A 22,852-nucleotide genomic window follows, 5' to 3' on the forward strand; every position below is an offset into this window, starting at 1 on the left:
CACCTCTTTTTTTAACTTGTGCAACGGACAGGAAGCTCGTCCGGAAATCTTTATCTAAAAAGTTTGGCCTATTATTCCTTGAAAAATGCGTTTCTTGTATAAACAGTATTTCTGCTCCCTTCCGCTTATAGTCCCTGAATGCAACCCTTCTTTTAGCTGGACTATTGAAACCCTTAACGTTGTGCGAGATTAAGACTATTTCCTTACTCATTTGTGAGCTTCAGCCTTTTGCTCTGTCGTATTCTTACTGGCCTCGCATGCCACTGATCCTCTTCGCTTCTTCTTTCTTCACTCCATCTGACCCGCTCCCCTGAGGAAACAAGAGATGGGGAACACACAAAAGGGGGAACCTGGGGGAACATAAACACAAGACCACAATTAACATAAAATGACATTTCTCGGAGCCTCTTCTTTCCTCCTCCGGCTCCGAGACTGCTGCCTTTGAGCTCCAGCCCGGTCTGCGGGGCTAGTTCCGACATCCTGGAGTGTGTGTAGCCCTCTCCAGCTGCTCAGGCTCAAAGGACTTTGTTAGGCCAGCGAAGAGCCTCCCTCCCCTAAATTTGAAACTGAAACCACATAGAAACTTAATTATCCCCTCCTAGCATTCTTGACCCGCCACCCTTGCTCCTGAGTCCTGCACCTTCCTCACTAGTGCTTTCCTCTCTTTTTCACCTGGTCCCTCTATCGCTTAGATGGTCGCTGCCGTGCTCCGTGTTGCTGCCGGTCTTCTACTCCCTGCCTGACTTCCCTTCTATCTTTCTTTTCCTTCCGGCTCCCTTGTTCCCTGCCTTCCAGCTCCCTTGTTCCCATCTACCTCTTCCAATCTTACCCTCTCTAGTGTTACCTACCTCTTCCCTCATCACCTACGCTGCCCTTCTATCTACCTATTTGACCCTTCTGTACACCTGCTGCCTCCCTGTCGTAACTTCCCCCTCCTCTCATCTGCTACTGCCCCACTTCTTCACTTCCCTAGCTCTGACTTCCTTCCCCTCCCCTTTATCGCCGTACCTCCCTCTCCTCTCCTTGATACCCCTTGCTGTCTAACCTACTTTAACCTTCTTAAGCCTCTTCCTCTTATCCTTCTATTGTGGAGTGCCTTCTCCCCTCTTCTTTCTACTATTAACATACCCCTTCTATCTCCCGCTACTTCCCCTTCCCTCCGCTACCCTTCCCCGTCCACTTCCTCCTCTATACTAGTGTAGAAAAGCCGGTCCGGCAATGTTCGGCCACCTCTAGAGTCCTTATTAGTCTTGCCTTCCTCCGTCTGTCGTCATCCGGGCCCGCCGTGCGCATCCGTGGCTGCCACCTCCAAGATGGCGCCCGATCTTCCGACTCAGGGTGATGACGTCCTTCCGCTCCGCCGCCATTTTGGATTTCGTTGCTCGGCCGGACGGAGGTGTTCGCGCTCTCTCCAGGTTCCCGCCTTCCTTTACCTTCCTGCTCCTGCGGTTCAGCGTGGATCCAGCGGTGCCTCCATTTACACCGCCATCTTTGGAGACCATGCTTTCTCTGCTTTGAAGGCCAGCGATTCCAGGTACCTTTATTTCTTTTGCAGGTCTCGGTGATTGAGTCTTTGGTGGCGTGCGATTATCACCTTAAAACTGGCTAATAAATTGCACAACATCTGTAGCTGCTGGGGACATTTCTTAAACTTTAAAACAGAGTAACTTTTTAACTTTCTTTGCTTTTTGTTTATTACTTCTTTGGCCTTTAATTGTCTCTTCTCGCTCGTGGAGCTTTGGGGCTCTGTGACCAGTTTGGGTCCAGGGTTGGTTCATGGGGGCTCGAGTGCACGGGGGCCTCCCCTAGCCCTAGCTTGTGCATCATGGCAGGGCCTTCCTCTGGCTCTCTTATTAGCATGGTCTTGCCACCTCTCGTTACCGAAAGGCCAAAGGGGAAGGTCCACCGGTACCTCACCCCATTGTCTCTCAGAGTTTTGGTTAGGGGGCCCAGGTTTCTCCACCTAGCCAACGTTACTGGGGAAAGATCCTGGAATATTAGTAACCGGGCCCCTTCAAACTCCACTGCTGGTAGTGGTCTTGTTTTCTGGAGCACAGCCTCCTTCGTTCTATAGTGGTGCAGTCTGATCACAATGTCCCTTGGCTGCTCATTTTGCAGCGGTTTGGCCCTTAGTGCCCTATGGCAGCGATCCATAGCCAGCAGCCTTTGCTGCGTCTCCGGCAGTATTGACTCCATCCACCGCGTGATGTATTCATCACAGTCCAGGACTGATTCTGGCACTCCTCTGATCTGCAGGTTGTTTCTCCTATCGCGGTTCTCCGCGTCCTCCTGCCTGTCTCGGATCTCATTTATTTGTGCCTGTAAATCCCCAGACCTTTTGTCCTGTCGTTTAATGGCTTTGATGGACTGGTTCATTTTCGTCTCGAGGACCCCCGTCCTTTCTCCCAGGCCTGATACCTCCTTTTTAAGATCCCGCATCTCAGCCTGTAACATGGACCGTAGATCGTTAGAAAGCCGCATGAAGTCGCACTGCCGGACCGGCCCAAGGCCCTGATCGCTGATTTCTTCTCCTTCTCCGTCTGGCTCTGACTCTGAGCCCGCGTTTAAAATCGGCGCCATTTCTGACTCCGCTCTGCCCGGCCACGTTCTTCCGAAGTATTCTGGCAGCCCCTTCTTTCTTGTTACTCGCACCCCTCTTTTGGACATCTTGGGATCCTGTGCTTTATAACTGTGTTGTATATGCTGTTTTTTACTCGTTTCTGTGGTTATTTTATCATTTATTTCTCGAGCGGGGCACGGAGCACGGAGCATGAAACTTACACGTCCATACTCTGTACCGTCGCGCATGCGCCTCCCAGTGAGAAAGGTTTAAGGCGGGAGAGGGCTTTAGATACAAAGGGGGTAGAAAGAAGACATCCTTGAGAAGAACGCAAGAGTCTGGATGGTGCATAATGAGAAATTAGGGATGAGATGTAAGGAGGGGCAGAATAATGCAAAGCTTTAAAAGTGAGGAGAAGAATGGAGTGTGAGATGTGGGATTTGATCGGAAGCCAGGAGAGGGATTTCATGAGGGGAGATGCTGAGACAGATCTAGGAAAGAGTAGAGTGATTCTGGCAGCAGCATTTAGGATAGATTGTGTGGGAGACAGGTGAGAGGCAGGAAGGCCGGACAGCAGGAGGTTACAGTAATCAAGACGGGAGAGAATGAGGGCCTGAGTCAGAGTTTTAGCAGTCGAGCAACAGAGGAAAGGGCGTATCTTTGTTATATTGCGGAGGAAAAAGCGACACGTTTTAGAAATGTTTTGAATGTGAGGGGCGAATGTGAGAGAGGAGTCGAGTGTGACCCCTAGGCAGCGTGCTTGGGCTACTGGGTGAATGACTGTAGTTCCAACAGTAATGTGGAAGGAGGTAGTAGGGCCAGGTTTGGGAGGAAGTATGAGGAGCTCTGTTTTAGCCATGTTGAGTTTAAGGCGTCGGAGGGTTCATCCAGGATGACATAGCAGAGACATTCAGAAACTTTGGTTTGTACAGCAGGTGTAAGGTCAGGTGTTGAAAAGTATATTTGTGTGTCGTCGGCAGAGGTGATAATTAAACCCAAAATATGTTATTAGTTCACCTAGAGAGAGTGTGTACAGAAAAAAGAGAAGAGGTCCCAGTACAGAGCCCTGGGGTACCCCCACAGAGAGATCAATAGAGGAGGAAGTGTTAGCAGAAGAGACACTGAAAGTATGATGGGAGAGGTATGATGAGATCCAGGATAGAGCTTTGTTCCGAATACCAAGAGTATGGAGAATGTGGAGGAGAAGAGGGTGGTCCACTGTGCCAAATGCTCCAGAGAGGTCGAGTAATATTAGCAGAGTGTAATGACCTCTGTCTTTGGCAGCATGGAGGTCGTCAGTTATTTTAGTGAGGGCTGTTTCCGTGGAGTGAGCAGTGCAGAAGCCAGATTGTAGAGACTCTAGGAGATAATAGGTATTGAGAAAATGGAGCAATCGAGAGAATACAAGACGTTCAAGGAGTTTTGAGGCAAAAGGCAGGAGGGAGACAGGTCAATAGTTAGAAAGACAGGTAGGGTCAAGCTTGCTGTTTTTGAGTAATGTGTTAATGACAAAAAAGAGTGGGGATTGGTCGACCTCCTATCTGGGTGCCAGTCTGCCCAGACAGAGAGGCGTATAAAGAGATATCGGGTCAGCATTGAGAACATTGGCAGGTAAGAGCGGTTCTCATTTTTGATTTATAATTACACCCTCCTTACCTCAGCCTCCTCATCATACTCGCCGCCCAGATTGCCCATCGTGCTGTGATTGGCCCAACTCACGGTATGTGAGCTGTGATCAGTTCTGCCCTGTTCTCCATGATTTCCTATGGAGGCTGGGAATCTGTAAAAAGGGCAGCCAATCTCAGCTCTAGAGACTTCGCTCAGGCTAGCGTGGAGAGGTTGTCATGGGAGACCAGGTACTTGTAACACCTTTTATATTTGTTCATTGATCATACATTAGGCAAAACTGAGTAGTAGAAACAAAATGGAGTTTATTTTGGAAAACCTGCGTACAACAAGAAGATATACACAATAGACAGACAACAAAAGCACACTTAATGGAGGTCTGGGGGGTAATGTACACTTTCCTAAGTGCTGGGCGCCCGCTTGGAGTGGGCTTACCCTGACTGGAATATACCCCCGGTTCCTCTGCTTTTTCGAAAAGAGTAACTTTGAAAAGCCCACCTTACCTTCATCGACACAAGTCACTGGATGGTCTGGTTCTCTGCCTTGGTCATCTCCTTACATACACTCCACTAAGCTATACTTAGCATGGTGTTAGGAGGAGCGACCAATCAGAGCGTGGAAACCCTATTCCACTAGAATATAGAAACAGGGGCTCATCTCTTGGCTGACATCAGAGGAGGGTGCATGCCATGCCAGTTCGGGATGTGGGGGACAGGACATATGAATTGGCCAATGGGAAACGCACCAACATACTTCCACTTGCCCCAGTCAACCCATTGCCACCTACTAAGTAGGCTCCATTAAGTCTGGCAGGCCAGAGGATCCTCCCCACAGTTTGTCTCTGTTCTCCAGACTCAGTACTCAGCCCTGCCCCGTCCACTTAGCACCACCACACCTCTCAACATCCTGTCTCCTCTTTGAACTACAGACATTATGCAGACTTGCTGGCACCTTAAGCAGCTGCCCTGTCTGACTGCACCGAGCCTTAAAATACATGTATGAAACATAAAACATATTTTAATACATGGGGAGACTCATGGCTGTAAGGGATATAGGAGTGAGATATCAGGGCTCGAAAACCTGGAGTCTGGGGCACACGGGGCTGCCCAGATGTAATTTTGCACGTGTACAGGCAAATCATGCCTGCTCACGGGTAGAATAAAGGTACTACCGGTAGCTCCGGTCTCCCCAAACTCCTACAAACAAAATAATTGCATTCTTACCCAAATATCCTACCTAAAACTTACACACAGAAAGTGTCATGAGTCTGGGGTAAAGGGAACATGGAAAGTAAAAAGCAGGGGTCAATTTAACTTTCATGCAAAGATACCTGGCCCCTGGCTTACAGGGATAGGTAGCTGCCAGGGACCCAAGGCAACCAGAGGGCTTAGCCTTTATTATATAGCCTGGTTACCCTTGCCCATCACAGAGGTACTACCAAGTCTTAAGCAAGGCTGTGCCAAAGATACCCCAAGATGAGGCTGTCTGCCTTCCTGAAGCACAACATTTAAACCAGTCTGTCAGTTTTCAACTTGCAGCCAGCACTGCCTTTGGATGTGTGGAGGGGTGGTATTGTATTTTGGGTGTGTGAGGAGGGGTATTGTGGTGTGTGTGTGGGGGTATGTTTTTTGGGGGTGGGTTGTATTGTACTTTGGGTGTGGCAAAGTATTGTATGCTGGGTTTGTGGGGGGTTATTGTATTTTGAGTGTGGAAGAGTATTGCATTTTGGGTGTGGGGTGTATTATTGTGAGGTAGGGGGTTGTACCAGTGTTGTGTGTGTACAGGGGATTGAGGTAGAGGGGGTTAATTTAATGATAGTGGAGGGGGGAGAGTGAGTGAAGAGAGACAGACTGGGGAAGAGAAATACATGGGGAGAGGAGGGGGCCCACAAAGAGGTACGAAAGGGCGGAATAGTAAAGGGGGCTTGCAATGTCTGAAATGGATGGGGGTTCTTGTAAGGCTACTTACATGGGGGTGGGGGCCCAGTCAAATCTCTCATCCTGTGCCCCGGTACATTTGTGTGTGGTACTGCCCAGTAGTACCTGGACTGGGCTGTTGGCAATGGTATCTGCAAGGTAGGTGTGCTGCCCCGTCTCAATACTGATATGCTGCTCGGTTCTGATTTGGGAAATTATTTCTGTATGTTCCAAAGGACCTTCCAGCGACCCCAATCACAACTGTAACACCCTGCTCTATACCCGGGGAGATTGTCTCAAATCAGTAGGAGATAAATCCTGAACCCTACCAGGATCAACTCCCATGCTGCCCAGGCTGATCCCAAGAGTCTGCGTACCTGGATAAACCAGGGGTTCACCCAGGCCCACCAGTAGATCGTGGGTGCCATAGGGTCCTAGCACGGTCCCGAGCCTGCTACCAAAACCCCAGAGGACTTGGACTTCCAGGTATACTGGAGAGGATGATTCTGGAGCCCAAGCTGGCCTTAATCTTGGGGGGGTCATCCCAGGATGGGTCTTTCCCATGAACTCTTGGGTTAGAGGGGGAGGTGTGACAGAAAGGTAACCAGGAACAAGTATTGTATTGTATGTCTTTATTTATATAGCACCATTAATGTACATAGCGCTTCACAGTAGCAATACATGTGGTAATCAAATAAATAACAGATAATATAAATAACAGGTCATGGGAATAAGTGCTACATGCATGAAAGTAACATTAAGGAAGAGGAGTCCCTGCTCCGAGGAGCTAACAGTCTAATTGGTAGGTAGGGAGAACGTACAGAGACAGTAGGAGGGAATTCTGGTAAGTGCGTCTGCAGGGGGCTAAGCTTTATGTAACATGTGTCCAGTAATATCCACAGTGCTATTCATACACTTCTTTAAGCAAGTGTCTTAAGGTGGGTCTTAAAGGTGGATAGAGAGGGTGCTAGTTGGGTATTGAGGGGGAAGGGCATTCCAGAGGTGTGGGGCAGTCAGTGAAAAAGGTTTAAGGCGGGAGAGGGCTTTAAATACAAAGGGGATAGAAAGAAGACATCCTTGAGAAGAATGCACGAGTCTGGATGGTGCATAACGAGAACTTAGGGCTGAGATGTAAGGTGGGGCAGAAGAGTGTAAAGCTTTAAAAGTGAGGAGGAGAATGGAGTGTGAGATGTGGGATTTGATCGGAAGCCAGGAGAGCAATTTCATGAGGGGAGATTCTGAGACAGATCTAGAAAAGAGTAGAGTGATCTGGCAGCAGCGTTTAGGATAGATTGTAGTGGAGACAGGTGAGAGGCAGGAAGGCCAGACAGCATGAGGTTACAGTAATCAAGACGGGAGAGAATGAGGGCCTGAGTCAGAGTTTTAGCAGTCGAGCAACAGAGGAAAGGGCACATCTGTGTTATATTGCGGAGGAAAAAGCAACAAGTTTTAGATATATTTTGAATGTGAGGGAGTAGTCCAGTGTGACCCCTAGGCAGCGTGCTTGCTCTAATGGGTGAATGATCATAGTTCCAACAGTAATGTGGAAGGAGGTAGTAGGGCCAGGTTTGGGAGGAAGTATGAGGAGTTCGGTTTTTGCCATGTTGAGTTTAGGGCGGCAGAGGGCCATCCAGGATGATATAGCAGAGAGACATTCAGCAACTTTGGTTTGTACAGCAGGTGTAAGGTCGGGTGTTGAAAAGTACATGTGTGTGTCGTCAGCATAGAGGTCATATTTAAACCCAAAATATGTTATTAGGTCACCTAGAGAGAGTGTGTTCAGAGAAAAGAGAAGAGGTCCCAGTACAGAGCTCTGGGGTACCCCCACAGAGAGATCAATAGAGGAGGAGGAGGTGTTACCAGAAGAGACACTGAAAGTACAATGGGAGAGGTAGGATGAGATCCAGGATAGAGCTTTGTTCCGAATACCAAGAGTATGGAGAATGTGGAGGAGAAGAGGGTGGTCCACGGTGTCAAATGCTGCAGAGGTCGAGTAATATGAGCAGAGTGTAATGACCTCTGTCTTTGGCAGCATGACATGGAGGTCATCGGCTATTTTAGTGAGGGCTGTTTCCGTGGAGTGAGCAGTGTGGAAGCCAGATTGTAGAGGGTTTAGGAGAGAATAGGTGTTGAGAAAATGGAGCAAGCAAGAGAATACAAGATGTTCAAGGAGTTTAGAGGCAAAAGGCAGGAGGGAGACAGGTCAATAGTTAGAAAAACAGGTAGGGTCAAGCTTGCTGTTTTCAGTAATGGTATAACTGTATCATGTTTGAAGGAGGATGGAAAGGTTCCAGAGCAGAGGAAGGATTTAAAAATGTGTGTGGGTGTAGGGATTATAGTAGAACCAAGAGGTTTTAGGAGATGGGAGGGAATGGGGTCAAGAGAGCAAGTGGTAGAGGGAGAAGAGGTGATCAACAGCGACACATCCTCCTCTGAGACAGTGGAAAAAGAGTCAAGGAAGGCAGGAGGAGAGTTAGAAAGAGGTGTAGGATGGGAGGAAGAAACAGAGGGGATGTTCTGACGTATGGATTCTACCTTTTCCTTAAAATAATCAGCAAAGTCCTGAGCGGAGATGGAGGAAGGAGAGGCAGCTGAGGGTGGTTTGAGTAGAGCATCAAAGACAGAGAACAGTCGGCGTGGGTTAGACTTGTGCATTTTTATTAGTTAAGAAAAGTAGACGGGAGGATGAGGATGAAAGGGGGGGGGGAGAGGATGAGGATGAAAGGGGATGAGGATGAAAGGGGGGGAGGATGAGGATAAAGGGGGGGAAGGATGAGGATGAAAGGGGGGGAGGATGATGATGAAAGGGGGGAGGAGGATGATGATGAAAGAGGGGGTGGAGGATATAAAGAAAGGGGGGGAGGATATAAAGAAGGGGGGTGAGATAAAGAAATGGGGGAGGGGGAGTTAAAGAAGGGGGGATAACGAAAGAGGGGGTAAAGAAAGATTCAATTCACTTGTCACCATCTGACGCGGAGCCCTTCCCAATAAAGTTTCAATGAGGCTCTGTATGTTATGTTATATGTATGTTAGATGGTATAGAATATCTGTTCCATCTGTTGTATATGTTATAGGTTATATATGTTATGTATGGTTCATATGTTATATAAGGTTCATGGGTTAAATAGGTTAAATATGTTCATTAAATCATTAAATAATTGTGTTCATTCAACTGCTGGGTATATGCATGTATATATATGGATATGCACTCACTATAACTTAGGTACTGCTGTAAGTCGTTATAAAGTTAAAAATCACGCTACAGTTTAAGGTTAAGTTAGTTATCAGTTTTGCGCCGGTGGGATTCACCCACGATGTCGTACATGTGTTCCTCATATAGGTCCCTGACGAATTAGGACCTCAAACAAGTCCCAGGGGGGTCGGTCCTGGGAAGGGAAAGCCGGCCATTTTGGAAGGTCAGGCATACCGACCTGCCCATTGGGCGTCAGATTCCCACTCGGGGGACCCTGAGGGGAGCTCTGGTTTTTCTTTTATTTTTTTTCATTATTACAAAGCGGATTAACTTATGTTTCCAATTTTGCTTTACCCCTTATGTGTTTTCCCTTGTACTGTCTCCTCCCTCCCTACCTCTCCCAATCCTTTCCCCACCCGGCCGGGGAGGATGCCGACCTAGACGGAACACAAGAACTTTGCCGGATGGTAACACCAAAAACGTCCGCCAGTTGAACAAGGGACAAAGTGGACAGGGTGAGTCATCAAACTGAACAAAAGAGAGTGATAGTGCGCAAAACCAAATAGTGACGTGATAGGTGAAAAATAAGGGAATAATTAAATAACTTAACCTAGTATTGAGCGTCTGCAGCTGTGATGGAGTGGGGGGGCTCAGATACCCCCTGGAGCTAACAAATGGATACAAAAAAGACACAGCGCACAACGCTCATAGTGCATTACAAGATATTATTGACATATATAATAAATGGGTGAGTAATGTGCGTACATCAAGTATGATAATAACGAGCAGTTTCGGGATATTTTACCCAACACCTCCGGAGACCAGAATGGGTGTCCTTGCAGGAGTGATGCTGCTGTCCTCGATATCACAGGGTCCTATTGAAGTCGGTTGCACACCTCTGCTGTTCCTTGCTCCCCTAAGCACAGGCAGGCTTGGAGCTGCTGGTTCCTGCAATGTTTCAGCAGGGCAGTCTTTAGCATCAGCTGGGCGTCAGCACTCTCCTCCGCGTGAAGCGCTTCAAGATCGTGACGTCACCACGGGGGTTTTCGGCGCCGCTCACAGGCAACCAAAGTCGCGCAGTAGGGTGCTGATTTGAGCTAGAACACTAATAAACCTTGTCCTACGCGTTTCGAAACGGAACGTTTCTTCATCAGGGATTGATAAAGAGTGGATTCTGGTAAAACTTATAAATCCCGCGATCGTATCTCATTGGCTAAGTCCTTAGTTGTAATTGTCCAATAGGAAGCCAACAGGGGCGGGTTTAAACTGCTCGTTATTATCATACTTGATGTACGCACATTACTCACCCATTTATTATATATGTCAATAATATCTTGTAATGCACTATGAGCGTTGTGCGCTGTGTCTTTTTTGTATCCATGAGTCATCAAACGTTAGCTTGTTACACTTCTCACACATTAAGTGATGGCGTTAACCCTTATATCACATAACGTTAAGGGCTTTAATAGCCCAACCAAGAGAAAAATAGCTTTCGCTGACTATAAACGAAAACACGCAGATGTCCTAATGTTACAGGAGACTCATTTTAGCAAGACCAACGCGCCTAAATTCCTAGACAAAGACTATGCCCAGTTCTACCTTTCCACCGCACCGGTTAAAAAACGTGGAGTGGTCATCTTGTTCCATAATAAAATCCCATTTGTAGCCCAAACTATTAAAAGAGACACAGAGGGACGCTTTTTTATACTAGTGGGCACGATACGGGAGCAATGCATCACAATAGCCACAATCTATGCCCCCTGCGAGCAGGACGCAGTCTTCTTTGAAGACTTTTTTTGGACTCTACGCACCGTCGCAAGGGGCGGCGTAATACTCGCAGGGGATATCAACATGGTCATGCAACCAATCCTAGACAGATCAGGGAATACGGGCACAGTACATAAAAAAGTGGGGACCTCTTTACGCAAGGGCCTCAAAGACAACCAACTGACTGACATATGGAGAGAACTACACCCGACTGATAGGGACTATACGTTCTATTCCCACCCACACGGCTCCTACAGCAGAATTGATTACTTTTTCGTCTCTTGCCAACTGGTTCCTCTGGTCTCCCGAGCTGGGATCAATGATATTTCATGGTCTGACCATGCACCGATAGAGCTAAGGTGCGAGCACATCCGAACAGGCAGACCAGGAGCGAACTGGAAGCTCAACGAATCAATCCTAAAAATCCCTGAGATGTATGAGACAATAAAGGAAGAAATAGTTCAATTCTTCCACACAAACACAGGCTCTGTAGATTCCCAGTTTGTATTATGGGAGGCTCACAAAGCGACGCTGAGGGGCATACTAATTAGCACCACAGCTAGGAGAAAACGGGAAAGGGACTCAAAAATTATGAAGCTTCAATCGAGATTACATTCCCTTACATCTCTCCATAAGAGTAACCCTACAAGAATTGAAAGATACCAAAATTGAACTAAACATGTTGTTGACCTCCAGGGCAGATAACGCGCTGAGTTGGTCTAAGAGGAAATTTTACGAAAAAGCGAACAGGCCGGATACTATGCTGGCTCGAGCGTTAAGAGACAGACAAGTGAAGTTTAATATCCAAGCTATACGCTTAAAATCAGGCACCCCCACGGCCAACCCTAAGAAAATAGTAGAAGAATTTGGTTCGTTCTATGAAACACTATATAATGGAGAGAAAGTGGCACATAACGCTAAAACGAGCGAGAAGCTGAGAGATTTCTTAGCCAGCTCAAAACTAGGGAGATTGACAGAGGCAGAGAGAGAGGCCATGGGCGCTGATTTCTCTATAGAGGAGGTGTCACAAGCCATTAAGGAACTCAAACCCTCAAAAGCCCCAGGGCCTGATGGCTTCTCGGGGCTATACTATAAGAAATTTGCCAAAGTACTAGCCCCTAGGTTGCTCCACGTGTTCAATGCAATATTAGCAGGAGCCCCCATCCTCAGAGAGATGTTACAGGCGTCTATATCATTAATCCATAAACCAGGTAAAGATCCGCTGGACTTCAAAAGTTATAGGCCCATATCCCTAATCAATACTGATATTAAAATATACGCTAAACTATTGGCCAATAGATTATGTCTAATCCTACCCAGACTTATACACCCAGATCAGGTCGGATTCATTAAAGGCAGACAGGCAGCGGACAATACCCGGCGATTTATTGATCTGGTAGAATTGGCCACTAAAAATAACACACAAAGTACAGGCATACCCCGCATTAACGTACGCAATGGGACCGGAGCATGTATGTAAAGTGAAAATGTACTTAAAGTGAAGCACTCCCTTTTTCCCACTTATCGATGGATGTACTGTACTGCAATCATCATATACGTGCATAACTGATGTAAATAACACATTTGTAACAGGCTCTATAGTCTCCCCGCTTGCGCACAGCTTCGGTACAGGTAGGGAGCCGGTATTGCTGTGCAGGACGTGCTGCCAGGCGCATGCGTGAGCTGCTGTTTGCCTATTGGGCGATATGTCCTTACTCACGAGTGTACTTAAAGTGAGTGTCCTTAAACCGGGGTATGCCTGTATGTTGTTAAGTCTGGATGCAGAAAAAGCTTTTGATAGGATAGACTGGCCTTACCTGAAGGAGACGCTTGCGGCATTTGGCTTTGGGGATCAGGTGAGTAGAGTGATTCTCTCGCTGTACTCAGGACCTACCGCCAGGGTAATACACCAGGGCTTTTCATCTCTCCCCTTTCAAATTAAGAGTGGCACGAGACAGGGATGCCCATTATCCCCTTTCCTGTTCGCTCTATGTATAGAACCACTGGCGGCGCAAATTAGAGGCAACCCGGATATCTCAGGGTTAAACGTATATTCTCAAACACATAAAGCGGCCCTGTACGTAGATGATATCCTACTAATTATCTCAAAGCCCCTCACCTCCTTGCCAAACCTATTGGATTTATTGGACAGATTCTCGAGCATTTCGGGATTTAAAATAAATCAAGCTAAATCTGAAGCCCTCAACATCAATCTCCCTAGACACGTAGAGAAGTTATTGCAACTGAATTTTAACTTCCACTGGCAACAGAAATACATAACATATCTAGGAGTCCACATAGCCAAGAACACAAAAGACATCTACAATGCAAATTACCCCAACCTAATTCGGACGTTGATAGCTTACCTCCATAAATGGTCCTCTATACGAATATCCTGGATAGGTAGGATACATAGCGTCAAAATGAACCTACTCCCTCGTATCCTATACCTTTTCCAGACGTTACCAGTGCCACTCAGACTGAAGGATTTGCTCTCACTTCAGTCTGCAATCTCTAAATTTATCTGGGGAGGGAAAAAACCGAGAGTCAACAAATTAAATATGAAAAGATCTGTCCTAGCGGGGGGCCTAGCGGTACCCTGCCTGCTCTCATATTACAAAGCGGCTCAATTAAGCCAAATTGTTCAATGGCAATCCAGTCCACATTTAAAATGGTGGGTGGAATTAGAGAGTGCTGCCTGCGCTCCTTTAAAAATACGCAACTTGATTTGGCTACCTAAAACAGCATGACGATCTGCTGACATGCCACTTTCCTCAATGACCAACTCGTTGTCTATCTGGGAGGCTAATAAGACTAAATACTCTCTCACAACGAGTAAATCTTTGATGTCCCCAATTTGGAACAATCCCAAGTTCGCTCCTGGCCTTCTGGAGGGAGATGCATCAATTTGGAAACAAAAAGTTATATACGAATTAAAGATCTGGAGGGTTACAATAGCAAGATTAAAACGTTTGATCACGTCAGAGAAGAAAAAGATATACCCCACTCAGAATTTTTTAGGTACCTCCAGCTCCGAGCATTTTATAACAAATTTGCCCCATACCCCCCCCTGACGTCATTCGAAAAGCTCTGTCTGGCAGAGACCGACACAAAGGGACTCACATCACAATTGTACAAGGAAGTAGTTGATTCTGCGAGCTCTAGACAGCAGCCACCGTCATTTAGAACCCAATGGGAAAGAGACCTGGGAGAGACATTAGAAGACGACGAGTGGAACGCTATATATCTGGCCACGGCAAAAAGCTCCATATGTACCGCACTAAAGGAGAACGCATATAAGGTCCTAATGCGGTGGTACCTCACCCCAATGAAATTAGCCAAGTTCGTGCCTGGATCCTCCTCACTATGCCCCCGGCAGTGCGGAGGATCGGCCGATCTGTTACATATGCTGTGGTCTTGCCCGCGGATCTCCCCACTATGGGAAGAAATTAGACATTGGATAGAGGGTCTTCGACCTCACTATTCCCCCAGACCCATGGCTATTCCTCTTGAATAGACCACTAACGGGCCTGTCCAAAGCAAACAATAAACTAATAGCACATTTTGCAATAGCCACACGGAGCGAGATCGCAGCACTATGGAAACGCCCCAAAATTCCAAGTATCCCAAAGATTCAAAATCGATTGTGGTTTATCTGCCAGATGGAAAAGTTGACGAGTCTAGTTAACGACACTGGCACCAATTATCTCAAAGTATGGGCGCCTTGGCTGGCGCAGATGGATATCCGGGGTTGAGAGGAACACAATCTGGCTGTGATAGATGCAGGTGCGTTCTCCTTTAGGAGCGAAAACTCAGCTCACGACGACTATACAGACAAATAGACAGAACACCTACAGAGGTGTTAAACTGGAGAGGACGCAACCCACAAAGAACCTTACTAGGATCGGTGAAGAGACCAAGCACGAGTCGATGCTCCTCTTCCGGCCGCACCACCCCTTACTCCCTTCCTACCCACCTCCTTATTTTTAAAATTTTTTTTTTTTTTTCTTTATTGATTTTGTGTTTGTCAATTTGAATTAATCGTACTATGTGAATTATGTTATTATCTTTATTGCTAGTCCACCCAAAACAATCCGGTCGAGTAGGGCCCGAAAAACCGGGATATGTCTCACGAGCTGACATACGCTACTGTCTATAGCGGAGATTAACACTAAAAATGAATGTAATGTATACTGTATTCTGTATCACTTGTTTGGAAAAATGCAATAAAATCTAAGTTACAAAAAAAAAAGAAAAGTAGACATGTTTAGCTTGCGAGAGGGCAGAGTTGAAACAGGATAGCATAAATTTGTAGTGAAGGAAGTCTGCGAGAGTATGCGATTTCCTCCAGAGGCGTTCAGAGGAACGCAGCATGTGGGAATTTAGCCAGGGTCTAGGGTTAGAAGGGCGAGGGCGGCAGAGAGAAAGCGGGGCAAGAAGATCAAGAGAGGAGGACAAGGCAGAGTTGTAGTTCCTGACCAGGTTGTCAGGGTCTGTAGCAGAGCTGAGAGTGGAGCGTAACGTGGATTCAAAGTCAGGAAAGTGAATAGAGCGCAGGTTTCTGCAGAACCGGGGGTTAGATGGAGGTGGAGAAAGGGAGAAGCGAGATAGAATGAGATGAGGTGATGGTCAGAGAGAGGAAAAGAGGAAATGGAGAAATCGGAGAGACGTTTTTAGTGAAAACCAGGTCTAAGTAATGGCCATCCTTGTGGGTGCTGGCTGCAGACCACTGTTGAAGGCCAAAAGAAGAGGTTAGAGAGAGAAAGTGGGATGTCCAAGGGAGAGAGGGGCCATCAATATGACAATTGAAGTCCCCAAGGAGAAGAACAGGGGAGTCTGAGGAGAGAAAGAGAGCCAGGATTCAAAGTGAGAAAGGCAGAAGGGGGGTGAGAAGAGGTAGGTCGGCGATAAATGACCACCACATGGACAGGGAGAGAAGATCTGGACAGTGTGAGCCTCAAAGGAGGGAAAAGCAAGAGATGGAGGAATAGGAATGGTTCGGTAACGGCAGAAAGAGAGCCGGATTCCCACGCCTCCACCCCTGCCGTCAGGACACGGAGTGTGGGAGAAAGAAAGGCCACCATAGGAGAGCGCAGCTTCCAGAGCAGTGTCAGACTGAGTGAGCCAGGTCTCAGTTATAGCAAATAGGAGCAGAGTGAGAGAGAAAGAAGTTATGCACAGAGAGGCACTTGTGAGTAAGGGAGCGAGCATTCCAAAGGGCACAGGAGAAAGGGAGAGAGGAGGGAGGGTGGCAGGGGATGGGTGTGAGGTTGGAGGGGTTCACACCAGAAGGAGTAGAGGTTGTAATTGGCAGGCGAGGACGAGAGCATGTAGGAATAAGGCAGGGACCAGGATTGGGAGAGATATCCCCAGAAGCAAGGAGGAGAAGCATGGATAGAAAGAGGATGTGTGAGGATGATTTGTAGGGGTGTTTTTTAGTGCAGGGGATATAGCTGTGTGGTGTCAGAGGACGCAGGTAAGAAAGGAGTTCATGTGAACAGAGAAGTGGTAAAGGAAGGAGAGATGGAGATATATGAATGGAGTTAGAGACATACTGAGGCTGGTAAAAAGAAGTGCATAATTTGAGAAGAAGTGAACACACAGCAAATATAAATGGTAAAGGCAGCATCACAGCAGTAATGATGCAGTCTGGTATAGATGATATCCTCCTTTCCAGCGTAATTCAAATGCAGGAATCAGGGCCAGTTGGGGGTGTCCACTTCTTCTGAACTTCCTTTTAAACTTTTGTCTGCTTAATTAGCACATCTGAGGCACATTCAAACAGAAGGTTTTCTACACAGGGTGTTCCCTGTCTAGGTTTCAATGCTTAATTTAATTAAGGGTAGGATGAAACAGGATTCAAAGATAGTTTTTACCTAGCATTGTATCACTTGCATATATTATAATACACACAGCAAAGGCTTCAATGAGAGGATTTAGAGATGGTTTTTTTACCTAGCATTGTATCACTTGCATATACTGTACTATAATACACACACACAAGTATAATAAAGGTTAATACCTGGGGTTCGTCCTTACCTGGGGCTCATCTAACCATCAGACACGTTAGCTACCCTGTATTTAAAAGCCCGGTAGCCTATGCATCCTATGTAAAATATACTCTTTATTCAACTGCAAGTGTAGAAATGTTTTTTTTTTTCTTTACTTTATGCAACAGTTAAGCATATCCAAAGTCTGGGCATGTGGGGATGAGAAACCCTTTGTGCAGCCCACATGTTTGGGGAAAATGGCTGCTGCTGTGACTGGAGGAGCAGGTGAAGTGTAGAAAGAAAGGAGAGTGGCAATTGGCGGACATCTGACTGGGGGGGAGGGGGCATCCACCATAAAAGTGGAGCATTTTTTTACCTCCCCAGCCAGAGTGGTGCCAGCCAAGGGGGTAAAATCATTCCAGCCAGCTGGGGGAAGCCATTGCTGAGTCCACACTGATAGGTGCTGCTCCCATTGACTCGTTTGTATTTCCCTCCACAGGCCCTTACATCTCTTAGCCCCACCTCATCTGATTGACCAATTACAGATGAACCCTCACCTACTGATTGGTCACCTGCAATTCTACCATGATTTCCTATGGAAGCAGGGAATCTATGAAAGGGGAACCCAATCAGCATTCCATAGTTCACTCTGATCTTGCCGTCAAAGTGAACTAAGCGGTGAGCTCCAAGACTGTGCTGGAGACACCCAGACATGAGCCTGGAAGTCTAACCCTGTGGGACATTCAAAAGAACTTTTGTACTATGAACTGTATCTTGACAGAGAAGAAGTGGAGAGCAGGACTATTAAGCATTACTTTTGAAAGGTCTCTGCTGCAAATTGTACCAGAGAAGTCTAGACGATATTTGCCTCAACAGAGAGTGGAAGCAAGTCCCGGGTAAGCCTTCAATGTGGTGCTCAGCACCTAGCCAGCTCAGATCCCTTCCATATGCCCCTGTTTTAGTGAGAATAGCTCAATTATGTTTTATGTTTTGAGGTTGCTGGCTCTGGCTGGAATATAAACATTTATTGAACTGCTTTGTCCTGTCTGGTCACAGTGATAAGTTCTGGTCTCTTGTGACAGGCCATATGACACATTCTGGTGCCTGCCACGTTTGCTGGTACTTGAATGTCCTACACTTGGGGTCCAAACTAATGTAGATGAATCAGAGCATTACAGATTTTCATCAAGTAACATTTATTGTGCCATAAGGAAACACAATGTTTCGGCCTCGAACTGGCTTTTATCAAGTTAAAGGCCAGTTAGAGGCAGAAACAATGTGTTTCGTTTTGGCACAATACATTTAGCTTGATGAAAATCCATAGTGCTATGTTTCAGCTGCATTAGTTTTGATTCATTCTGGATTATTGGCAGGCAGTCCGTGGAACCAGGACCACAGATATTAGTATCAGATTTCCCCCCCCTCATTTTATGGTGTGCAGCATTTACCCTATTTTTTTACTCACTACACATGTGGTCCCAACCTTTTTGTGTCCAAGGCGCACACTTGAGAGTCCAGGAGAGTAGCAGGCAGCAACCAATTAACATACAAACACACAATTACCTTGGGGGTGGCCTCCAGTGTCACAGATGCGGAAGTTGTGCCCGACGTCCGGAGCAGAAGGAAACTGCAGCACTGCGGCAAGCTACTCACTGGAAGCCGGCAAGCTACTCGTAGCTCACGATCAACATGTTTGCGACCCCTGATCTATGAAATGGCTAGTCACGGCCACCCACAAATGCTTGACAGGCATCTTGGTGCGCGTTTGGGACCCCTGGCATATAGACAGGCAGCCTTACATCTATAGACTCAAACAAAAATGCAAACTCGTTCAGCAATGCACTGAACTTATCAAAGTTTAGTGAATAGGCCCCAAAGTGTCTAATAACCACACAAAGGATACCATAAATATTCACACCACTGTTGGTTGGGTAAAATGGAAGTCTTCTTGCCTCAGACTTTTATTCAATGTTTAGAGAGTTGCGATTCTCCTATAGAAGGTCCAATGTGACAAAGCTTTTTATGGACATTGTGTTTGACTTTGAGAAGGGCCTTTATGCTTGTAAATCCTGGCTCTAAGGCCCGGATGTTTAGATCACTTGTTTGTGGCTCTAGCCAGTAGCACAATCTTAGCTAGTAGCACAATCTGGAGGCTGACAAAATTCAGGGCCTCAGATACACAACTCTAAACTTAGTGGTCACATTTCGTCTCTCACAAGTCTGCTTCCACGTTTACTTCTTCAGAGCTTCCTCTTTTTTTTCAGCCTCCAGATATTATTTCATTTAAACAAGGATTCTGGTATTCAGACCCACATACCTCTCTCTGAAAGTGCACGCTCACCCTGCCACAATTCTTGCAAAGGACACCAGAAAAAATAGCATTGAAATTATAAGGTAGAGTGACCATGTAAGTCTGCCAGGATCTTCAGGGAAACATACAAGTGTATTATGAAAAGTAGTAGACTGTCAGGTTTGTGCTCGCCACAAACCAGGACTGGACTGCAGGGCTGAGGTGGGGATGGTTATACACCAACCTTAGACCACAAAGACGGGTCCGGAGTGCGAATTCCGTGGTCAAACGTAGCCGGGTCAGGATTGGAGAAGTCAGGGTTAACAATATATATCCAGGCCGGGGTTAGGGCAGGCGGCATAGGTGTAAGGAATCCGTTCCTGGGTTTGGTGGAAACCCTTTCCTTACAGAACTGTGCTGTTTCCAGACAACCTCCCCTCACATCCACCTGTGCTGGCAATTAGTGTCGCCCTGCCTTGGCTTGGTGCTCTCTCATTGGAGGAATGCCCTCACATCTCTCTCACTGGCCTTCTTATACTCGGCTCTCACACGTCCTCAGTGCCGAGCATAGTTCTTTCTCTTAGAATGTAATTGAAGTGTTCGGTCCGGTTTCTGCTATTTCCCAACCACCCATTTCAGAGACAAGCACAATGTCCTTGGACCCCATGGAAAACACCCAGTCTGACTCCTCAAGTACTCTCGGCAGTGTCCAGTATACCTTCCTCGGACTCCGGTGCTGTACTTAGTATAACCACTGTTGCTGTTCAATCCTTTGGTTCAGGAACAAACTGTTTCTCCACTGATTTTCCCACAGCTTAAGTGATAACCAAGAATGACTTTAAGCTCCTCACTGCTGAGAACACTTTTTTCTTCCTAACTTCCCTATTACTCCACGCTTAGCCTTAGAGTCTGGCATTCCGACTCCTCAGATAATACTCTCTCGCTGTTTTTCCCACAGTATTCGAGGTATCCGCTACAGACTACATGGCTGCTACAACCAACTAAGGGTTATCTCTCTTGGAATCTTCTGTAGTGACTGTTTATCCTACAGATTCAAAGGACCCAGGGTTCAAAACCGAGTTACACTTCTCTGATTTTTCCACAATATTTGGGGTACCTACTACAGATCACTCTACTTCAGCTGCAAACTCAGGCTTACCTTCCAGTGAGGTTTCGCTAGTACCTAATGTATCTACTGCTTTCAAGGACCCTGTGTTCGAAATAGTGATATCTGATACTGTCTCCCCAACAGTATCGCGTGAAGCCTCTGACTCTGGGACTTCCACTCCTCAGTCAAGTTCATGTTCTCCCGATCCTTCCTCTGTGCTTGAAATACCCAGTTCTAAATACAAGACTTCTGTTTCTAAATCAGGTTTACTGCTCACCTTGCTTCCTGCTGTACCGGATAAAGTCTGTATGGATCCAAGCTTTCTCACTTTGCTAGCAGATCCTATGCCCGCAGGGCCCCGTGTGGTGGCTGAGGTGTTTCCTCTGGATTTCATGTTGCCCTCGCCAAAGATTGAAACACCCCTAATGGACTGTTTCACCCCTGTGGTGTCCGTTCCTGTTTCTTGTCCTCCCATGGTGAATACGGGCATGCTTTTCTCTGCTTGTTCTTTGGTGCCTACTGCTCCCTTTCCGGATGTCCAGACTTCGGACCGGATGCTTCGTAGACTTCAGATGCCCAGGAATGCTGACCTATCGTTTGCCAGTGCCACGGCAGGAAACTACTTAAAATACTATAACCTCCACTTTTGACTTCTTTGGGGGAACAGGCCTGGACTGTACCAAAGGGGTTGCGTCAATATCTTGCAGTGAACCCTCCAGCCCTATACCCTTACTAACAACGGTCCGGAATTCCTGGGGAGCAAAAGATTCTCTCAAGCTTCTACGTAACGATTCCAGCAAAAACATTGCCTGTCCAGAAGGCCTCTCTGCTATATCCGACCAACAATCAGTGTTTTTGTCCTATACACTCGGACTATTACTAGGGACCGGGCACCTGGCTGGTGTCCTTTGGACTTCCCTGTTCGGGAATCACCTGCTTTTCCACAGCTCTGGATTTCCAAGACATTTTGTGTTGCTTTCCATATACCAAGAATTGCAGTGCTACTGCTCTCTGATCTAAAGATGGCGCTTGCCAATGATTTGTGGGATTATGGATCTACACCTCGCCAAGACAGTTCAGGGACAATGATATGTCTCCCAGATCTATGAGTGGTCCTGTTCGCCCAGAGTTCTCACCTGAAAGGGGAGGGGGGGGGTTACTGTAAGGAATTTGTTTCTGGGTTTGGTGGAAACCCTTTCTTTACAGAACTGTGCTGTTTCCAGATAACCTCCCCTCACAATTACTGTCGCCCTGCCTCGGTGCTCTCAATGGAGGAATGCCCTCACACCTCTCTCCTGGGATTAGCCCGCTGGCCTTCTTATACTGTGCTCTCACACTGCCTCAGTGCCGAGTATAGTCCTTTCACTTAGGATGTTACTGTGTTTGCCACAAGCTACCTGTTTGGCCGCCCTGTTCCTGTATTCTTGTTCCTGATCCCTGTTCCTGTGACCTGCTGCCTTTTCCCATAGCAGAGGTCTGCTTACTGAGTCCAAGGTCTGCTGCTCTCGCCTCGCAGAGGCCTGTTTTGGACTTCCGTGCTGAAGCGTTGGTTCGCCAACGCTGCCCGGAGGTGTGCCTGTTCCGGCCTCCTTCTCCCTTTGCTGCGACCGGTACCATGGGCCATTCCCACTCCTCGCACAGAGGCCACTCCCGCACTGCTGCTGCTCCTACGCTGAAGTGGAGCGCACCTGATTTCCTGTTGCCGAACCCCTGCTTGGATAACATTTTTTCTACTGTCTCCAACCAAGACCCATGCGTGTCAAAGGATTACCCTGGCCTCTCCAGCCCTGAACCTGCTATGAACGACTACGAACTGCGCAATCCAGAACAGGCTTTTTGGCCTAAGGTCCGTGTATTCACAGCCCCACCTCAGCACCACGGTCCGGTCTTGGTTTGTGGCGAGCACAAGCGTGACAAAAGGAGCATAGGTTGAGGTCACAGACCGGGGTCAGCATCAGGGAGAGCGTCAGTGTAGGGTTTCAGCATAGGCACTGCAGTGCAAGGGGAGGTCTCCGGGACAGGAATCCTGCAGTGCAGGGGGTCCAGCACAGGAGGTCCTCAGAAACAGGAAGAGCTTTGGCAAGGGTGCTTCAGCATAGATGCTGCAGCGTAAACAAGGCAAACACGTAAGAGAACAAGGAAGCTTCAGCACAGGGGCTTCGGCACAGGGATGGACTCTGGACAAAGGAGGCTCCAGGATACAGGAAGCTTAAGCACAGGAAGGCAAAGAAGAGACAAGCAAAGGAGCTTGTGGTCAGCACAGTAACACCAAGAAAGGATTATGCTCAGCCACTTCCTGGGGGAAGGGCTGACCCTAAATAGCATAGGCAGCCAATAGGGACAGAGCTGCATAGCAGGCAGCAAGAAGCAGACTGCAGTGTGAGTCCAGACCCAGGTGATTC

The 22,852-nt window shown here is 47.2% G+C and overlaps 1 long non-coding RNA gene across 1 annotated transcript; it reads left to right on the forward strand.

The window, feature by feature from the left end:
• Window positions 1-420: 420 nt before the first annotated feature.
• Window positions 421-17,992, forward strand: LOC142473445 (uncharacterized). Its single transcript, XR_012790080.1, has 3 exons — window positions 421-1,534; window positions 9,724-9,810; window positions 17,552-17,992. It is a non-coding gene; the product is annotated as an uncharacterized LOC142473445 (long non-coding RNA).
• The last annotated feature ends 4,860 nt before the right edge of the window (window positions 17,993-22,852 follow it).

Source organism: Ascaphus truei (genome assembly GCF_040206685.1).
Source record: "Ascaphus truei isolate aAscTru1 chromosome 12 unlocalized genomic scaffold, aAscTru1.hap1 SUPER_12_unloc_1, whole genome shotgun sequence".
Classification (NCBI taxonomy): Eukaryota; Metazoa; Chordata; class Amphibia; order Anura; family Ascaphidae; genus Ascaphus; species Ascaphus truei.